Source organism: Dama dama, chromosome 7 (genome assembly GCF_033118175.1).
Source record: "Dama dama isolate Ldn47 chromosome 7, ASM3311817v1, whole genome shotgun sequence".
NCBI lineage: Eukaryota > Metazoa > Chordata > Mammalia > Artiodactyla > Cervidae > Dama > Dama dama.
In genome coordinates this window covers 30,027,985-30,035,932 of record NC_083687.1, presented here as the reverse complement: position 1 = coordinate 30,035,932, position 7,948 = coordinate 30,027,985, and the positions used below count along the sequence as shown (strand labels likewise).

Here is a 7,948-nt window from a genome sequence, read left to right as displayed (position 1 = left end):
ATTGTCCAGGCAAGAATACTAGAGTGGGCTACCATTTCCTCATCCAGAGGATCTTCCTGACCCAGGGACCAAACCTATATCTCCTGCATTGGCAGATGGATTCTTTACCACTGAGCCACCTGGGATATGCAAATAGAGTCATCTTAAGATAATAAGCCAAGTTTTAGCTTCTCTTTTCAACTCTTGCAAAGTCCCCTTCTCTAAGTATTTCTGGGGATCTGAGTGAGGTCTCATATGTCTCACAAATCTAGTCATCCAGTATATGGTAACTGTCTCCATCTCCCGCTGAGCATCACTCACTGAAGTGGAGCCCTTAAGATGCCAAATCTGCAGGAGGTGGGGGTGTCTATGCCGAGAGGGGAGATGCTTTTCCTCTCTTTCGTGATCCACTTCATTAGTGCAATGTCTCTGCAATGCCTGTAGGCTCCGGGATCTTGCAGAGCCTCTAGGACTACAGCTTCCAGGTTGCCATTCAGCCTTCTTTCTGCCTGGGATGCAGGCAGGACTGGACCAGGGATGCTGACAAACATCCACTGACTCTCTTAATCACCAGAAATTTCCTGAATTCCTCGTCCGAGCTAGTCACATGGTGAACAAGATAAATGTGGTCTCTGAAACCAAGGAGCTTTCAGCCTGATGCAAAACTGAAAACCAAACACCCCCACCCCCCCACCCCTCAAAAGAAAGCACTTAAAATGTAACGTTCAAGACTTTGTTATTATTGGGTCAAGTTCATTGTACTTGGCTGTTGCTTCTGCTTGGGTGAGTTCTGTGCATGAAGCCTGTCAACCCTCAGGCAAATAGACGCTGACAGCGCCTTACCTAAGGCGGCACTCCTCCTCACCCCTGGGGCCCAGCGCTGGAGGTTAACCATTACTGTGCTGAAAGTGTCTGAAACTCTCCACTCCCTGCAGTAAAACTGCTTAAGAGACTGGCCAGGCCACTGTGATAACTTCAAAAATATAAAAGGAGGCCAGAGATTTTCTAGTCCTGGGGTAAGAGGGGTCAGGCCAGCACAGACCAGGCACGGGGAGGTGTAAGACCTTGAGAGAAGGTAAATGAAGGGGAATTTGTACAGAGAGAGGGGTCAGGTTGAAGAAGGAGGTATGGGAGAAACTGAGGGCAGTCTTGGAGGCCTATTTTCTGCTGGTCGAGGGAATCAGAGAAGGGAGAGAGAAAACCTAGAAATGAACTTATAAACTAAAATTCCAGAATACATGAAAACTAACACTGAGGAAGGCAGCAGCAACATCAACACTCCAGAGACAGATTCATGCCAGATGAAAAGAATAGAAACACCAGAAAGAGACTTCAGGATCCTCAAGGAAATGATTGAACATATAATGTTCATTAGGAAAAAAAAAACCACAGCAATTAGGAAATAAAGACTAGCAGAAAAGTACCATCACAAAACAGTAGAAGAAAAAAATATAATTCAATAACTATTTGGGGAGAAATGATTATTTGGGAAAATACATACATATGTGAAACATCTAATATACCAAAAATCCAAATATTTTCTATTATCTGAAAAGGAGAGGATGTTCTAAGCTGGCTAAAAGAATTAAATGGTCCAGTTTTTTTAAAAAAAAAGGAGTATAGTGATAAATTTAACCACAATTTTGTTTTCATTTTTATAGTTGATGGAAAAAAATTAAAAGCAAACAAATAACTTAAGAAAATACTGGCCATATTATTTAAAAAAAAGAGAGAGAGAAAATATTGGCCATATTATAAGTAAGGACACAGTCTCCGATTCCAGACTTTCTGGGTAGTACCTTGGGCAAGTTCATTGACTTCTCCATGCTTCTGTTTCCTCCATAAAGTAACAATTGCACCAGCCTCATGGTGGGTCAGATTAACTGACCCAGTAACTACTCAGTTACTACCTGTGAAGCTCTTAGAACAGTAACTATCGCACAGCATCCAATAGCTATTTCCATTTTATTTTGTACCATGTAAGAAATTCAGACACAAACAACGTGCAACAGAGAAACCATAACTAACAATTTAGTGAAAAGTTCAACTTCACTAATAATGAAAGAAAATTAAAATAGAGTTCAAATTTTACTTTCTAGTTGATAAAGACTTTAAGATGACAATATAGTATTCCTTCTCTAACCATGGGGGTTCTGTTCCTAAAAGTCTCCTTGAATGAAAACATCGTGATTAAAGAATGTAGGATTTTATGCAAAGTTGGGAGAGGCGAGATCAAAATCTTTAGTTCTGAAAAGGTTTTATGCCACTTCACCATTGGGATGGCTACTATTAAAACAGAAATAACAAGTGTTAACGAGCATATGAAGCAATCAGAACCTTCGTGCACTGTTGGTGGGAATGTAAAATCGTGGAGCCGCTGTGGAAAACAGTAGTGCTTCCTTAAGAAATTAATACAGAATTACCATATGATCCCGCAATTCCACTTCTGGGGACATACCCAAAATAACTGAAAGCAGAATCTCAGAGAGATATTTACACACCCATATTCATAGCAGTATTATTCACAATAGCCAAAAGATGAAAGCAACCTGAGTCCATCAGTGAATGAATGAATAATCAGAATGTGGTCTGTACATAAAGTAGAATATTATTCAACCTTAAAAGGAAAGGAAATAATTCTAATACACATGTTACAACATGGATGAACCTTGAGGATATTATGTTCAGTGAAATAGTGAAGTGAAGTCTCTCAGTTGTGTCCGATTCTTTGCAGTGAAATAAGCTGCCTCTAAAAGACGAATACTTAAGATTCCACTTATAAGAAGTAGTCAAATTTGTAGAGACAGAAAGTAGGATGGTGGGTACTAGGGGAAGTGGGGAATGAGGGGTTGTTTCATGGGTACAGAATCTGTCATGAAAGATGAAAAGAGTTCTGGAGAAGGGTGTGGTGACAGTCTACAGCAATGTGAACAAACCTAACACTACTGAACTGTACATTTAAAAATGGTAAAGGTGGTAAATTTCATGTTATGTGTATTTTACCACAGTTAAAATTTTTTAAGATTTTGTTTTTTTATGTTTAAAAAGCATTCTTTATTTTTACTAAAATAAGCTCATAAAAGATTACAAATTTTACCAGAGTAACTGCTGACTGAACAAGGATTGTCCATTAACCCTCTCTTACTGGAGGGCGGCCTCCAAAGTCCTCCCTCTCCTGCAGTTTCAATGAGATGTTTGCAAATTAATTCCAGTTTACTACCACTAATGGGCTTACAAAGAAGGATTTTGTTTGCATACAGTTCTTCATCCAAACACTCAGCGCCTTTCTAATTATCAGCAGGAACATGTAATGTATTGCAATCATGTATTGCAGTTATGAAACAGTGTGGGCCAAGCAGAATGCAGTATCAAGGTCACAGCAGTAGAAGCTTGTGCACTGCCCTGGGATAGTCTGTGGTCCCAGCCCTGGGATTCCGATTTGCTGGAGGGGTGTGGGAAGAGGGCCCGGCTTGCTCTAAAGGGCACCTGCAGAAGGGGTGGGATCAGGAAAGGAGACCGGGCTACCACTGGGACCCCTCCCTCAACCTGCAGTTCAGCCATAGATGACAGTTTCCATTTCCTGGGTTTTACTGTCCTCCTTTTGTTATAAAGTGGAAAAGTTGGACTGAAGTCGGGTCCTCATTCCATGACAAGACAACATGATATGTGAGGAAATAACATGGGCCTTAGGTATTCTCTGTAGTCCTCTTCCTCAGTCTCCCCCACATAGGTCCTTCCTGCCTGGAAGTCTGTCTCCCATCTGTCCCCACCTGCCTTTGGCGGCTGTCTTTACTCAAGCGTTCAACACTGCTCACTGAGACAGTTTCAATAGCCTCTCAACTATTTTTCCAGACACCAGTCTTGATTTTCTCCAACCCACCCTGGCACGCCTCTAGCATCTTTCACTGTGGATAAAATTTCCGGCTTTATTGCAAGGGTGTGTTTGCTCTGCCTTATACACCATTTTATCAGATCATCAAGATATTAGCTATCACTAGGGAGCAATTTACATTTTTGCCACATGGTACCCATTGTGTTACTGTCTCCTTTCTTCAGCAAACACTCAATGATTTCCTTTGTATAAGAAATAATCCAGTGGGAGTTTCCTGGTGGTTAGGATTCTGCACTTTTACTGCCGTGGCTGGGTTCAATCCCTGGTTGGGGAATTGAGATCCTGCAAGCCGTGCATCAAGGCAAAAATGAAATGAAAGAAAGAAGAAAGAAATGAGTTAAGATGTTATCCTGCAGGTTTCCTATTTTGACTTACTACTCACAATCAGCAGAGTTTTAAAGGAATTCTGCTTTGGCTGGAGCTGTGTCTCCATTCAGACATCTGCACATTGGGTGGTCCCTGGGGCCTCAATGAAACCTCTCCTGGGATTTCACTCTTGTCCTTGGGGGGCTAAAAAACAAACTTAGAAAGCCCCTTGAAGGCTGGAGCTTCGTCTCATTTACTGTTTATTCCCAACCCCTACACAGTGTTTGGGATATTTATTGAATGAGTGACTCCATCCATCTAAAATAAACATTAGAAAAAGTCCTCGAAGATTCCCCAGGGTCAAAAGTGTACAGAAGCACAAAACAAGCTCTGCATGTTTTTACTTTTTCAGTTCCCTCTTGTCATAACCACTCTCATGCCCCCTCCTCCTCCCACCTCCTCAAAGACCCACAGCAGACTTTCGGGCACCCCTTACCTCGGACTCCAAACTTCACAAGCACCAGGTCACACCCAGATGCAACCAGAAGGGACAGCTTAACACGCAGGGATCAACTGTACTCATCCTCAGACGCCTGCAGGACTCTCAAGACTTCTCTTCACAGGTGGGATTCATGTTTTAGTCCAATAATGTTAAGATTAGCACTAATTCCTCATTGATCTCTTCACCCACTCGGAGATTTAATGGCTCACTAGTGAGGAGTTCATAGCAAAAGGAAGTAAATGTCAGATGCAGGTATTATCAACCCATTTCCAATTCTTACTCCTGGAGCTTTCTACACACAAACAGGGAAGAAAAATCCAGGACTAAATAGGATTAGGAGGCCCATTTTAGGAATTTTAAGACGAAGAAAGGGATTTGGAAAAAAAGAAAGAAAGGGATTTGTCTGTATCTTGATGGTGAGAAAACCATATCAAAATATCATCTGTCACTTAGAACAGAGATAGCCCCAAGGCCTGGGCAGCGGGTGCAAACCCCAGAGACTTGGTACTCTTTGGATCTGGTCTTGAAAAACCTTCAGAACCATCCTTCCTCGGGGTTTTCTGTGAAGGTGAAGAGTCTCCTCAGCTCCCAAATGACACCTAAAGGAAATGTGTTCTTGCCCCACCTGCCCAGGTGAGGAAAGGACTCAGCAAGCACACAGCAAGATCCAGCCCCTGGCCTGTCTCTCACCCTCTCCTGGGCCTTCCCCATTGCTCAGCCCCCTCCCGCTGTGCATCCCAGAGACACCCAGCTGAGGTTCCTGCCCCATTTGAAGGTCAACCAGGGTCGAATTCCAGCCCAGGAATTTAGCTTCCTGTCCAGGAAAACCAGCTACATAAATTGTTTGGTTTTTTTTAACAATTAGAATTTCAGATTTTCATTTTCATTTGCTTACTTTCTAATTGTTCTGTTGCTTGGAATACAGAAACGATCAGTCCCTCCCTCTGTGAAGTGTTTATGGATGTGGAAACACACACTATGGAAACATTAAGAGAAGGTACTGCTTAATGGGATCCTGTGATTCTTTTATCAAGTGTGAGATTCTTTCACATTTTGAACGTTTTCACTGTGTTGGCAGGTAGAATGTTCTGGAACTGATGTTATAATGTCAGTTCAACAAATTAAAAGGCTGATTCCATGATGGGGAGGACAGATCTCTGCAGAAAAGTTTCTTCCTCCACCTCCAATCCCTACTCCTCAGACTGGGGTTTTCAGGAAGCACAAGCATCATTCCAGGTAGGAGGCTTGCTGAGGCTGGCGGAAACCTCCAGAAGGTGACTAATACACTGCATCTGGCCACCAGTTGTGGGCAGTGGCAAGTGGACAGGCGAAGTTTGAATGTTATTTTCCAGAGTTATGTGAACGTCAAGCCTCAGCTGATGGTCACGTGGTTGTGTGGTGGAGGCAGACTATTTATCTGATGAACGGAGGGAGTCAGCTAGCCCAGAGGATGACATAAGCCGCTTTGTCTATACCACTATTTGCCCTCCATTCAGGACACAGTTCATTATGCAGCCCTTGCCAGTGGGTTCTCTGGAATCTAGGTGATAGGGGCATGAGATGCCCCTTGAACACTGCTTCCCCCTACCCATGAATATGTCATAGATGGGAATGTAGTTTATGGCATGATGCTTAAAATTAGGCAGTTAGGAGTCTCAGGGTATCACATTTAGCACCCTCAATGGGACACAGTGGTCTGTTTCAGGAGCATAGTGGCACAATTTAGCACTTGTGGGAGCCTCCTTTGATTAAAACATTACAGGCTCCCTCCCACCCCAACCTCTGATTGACTCCACACACACAGAGGGTGGTTCTGGGTCCTAGTCAGGCACTGAGAGTCCGCTGTTTGCACTCAGCTTAGCCCCTCCCATGGCTGAAGAGTTGTGAAGTTCACGGTGAAAGGTCTCCAACAGGGGCAGTTTTTGCTGCCCTTGTGATCCAGAGGGCATGATGAGCTATCCATCCATCTGCCAGTTCCCATTTCCTGGTATGTGTATAATTTAGAATTAGAAGCACATAAAAAAATAGCCTTAGAGGCAACTCTGCCTCTAATTCCACTTTGCCTTTATCTTATTCTTTATGCATGCATGCTAAGTTGCTTCAGTCATATCCGACTCTTTTTGACTCTGTGGATTGTAGCCCGCCCAGCTTTTCTGTCCATAGGATTTCCCAGGCAAGAATACTGGAGTGGGCTGCCATTTCCTTCTCCTGACCCAGGGATCAAAACTTCATCTCTTACATCATCAGGCAAGTTCTTTACCAATTGTACCACCTGGGAAGCCCCTTTATTCTTTATAACATTATGCAATGGGGGCTTCCCAGCTGGCACTAGTGGTAAAGAACCTGTGTGCCAATGCAGGAGACATAAGAGACACGGGTTTGATCCCTGGGTCAGAAAGATCCCCTGGAGGAGGGTATGGCAAACCACTCCAGTATTCTTGCCTGGAGAATCCCATGGACAGAGCAACTTGGGGGTCTACAGCTCTTAGGGTCACAAAGAGTCAGACACGACTGAAGCAACTTATCATTATGCAAATCTGATCATGTCCAGACTCAACTCTTAAAAACGCTTTCCAGAACCTACTGGATAAGATCCACATCTCTAGGTGTGGTGGGCAAGTCCTTTCAAGAAAGCCTGTTCAATCTCATGAACACGTTTTGCAGAGGACAGTTTTGGCACTCACAAAATGACCTCCCTAATTTCTTGCTGGCAAACCTTTTAGAAATTTTATTTATTTACTGATTCAATATTATCCTTTCATATATTCAGAGAAGGTGGTCTCTTCACAGCCAAAAGAGCTACATTACTACGATGGCTGTAAGCCAGCCATGTCATTTCTCTTGCCACAGTGGATTTAGGTGCAGGGTTCTGGACCCAGTGTGACATGGTGGGTATTCAGTGGGGAGTTGGCTGGGACACTTCCAGCAAAGATTTTATTCCTCTTGACGTTATTTTTTTTTTTTTTAATTTTAATTGTTAAATTTTTTTGGCTGCGCTAGGTCTTTGTTGCTGCAAGCAAGGTTTCTCTAGCTGCCGCAAGCAGGAACTACGCTTCACTGAAGTGGATGGGTTTCTCACTGCAGTGGCTTCTCTTGTGGAGCACAGGCTCTAAGGAAGCGGGCTCAGTAGTTGCGACTCGAGGACTTGGTTGTTCCTCAGCATGGGGGATCTTCCCAGACCAGGGATCGAACCCATGTCCCCTGCATTGGCATGTGGATTCTTAACCATTGGACCACCAGGGAAGCCCTCTGGACACTGCTGAGGATGC

The 7,948-nt window shown here is 43.5% G+C and overlaps 1 long non-coding RNA gene across 1 annotated transcript; it reads left to right on the top strand.

The window, feature by feature from the left end:
- Positions 1-4,665: 4,665 nt before the first annotated feature.
- On the top strand, positions 4,666-7,732 carry LOC133059097 (uncharacterized). Its single transcript, XR_009693483.1, has 4 exons — positions 4,666-4,800; positions 5,605-5,676; positions 5,758-5,915; positions 7,680-7,732. It is a non-coding gene; the product is annotated as an uncharacterized LOC133059097 (long non-coding RNA).
- The last annotated feature ends 216 nt before the right edge of the window (positions 7,733-7,948 follow it).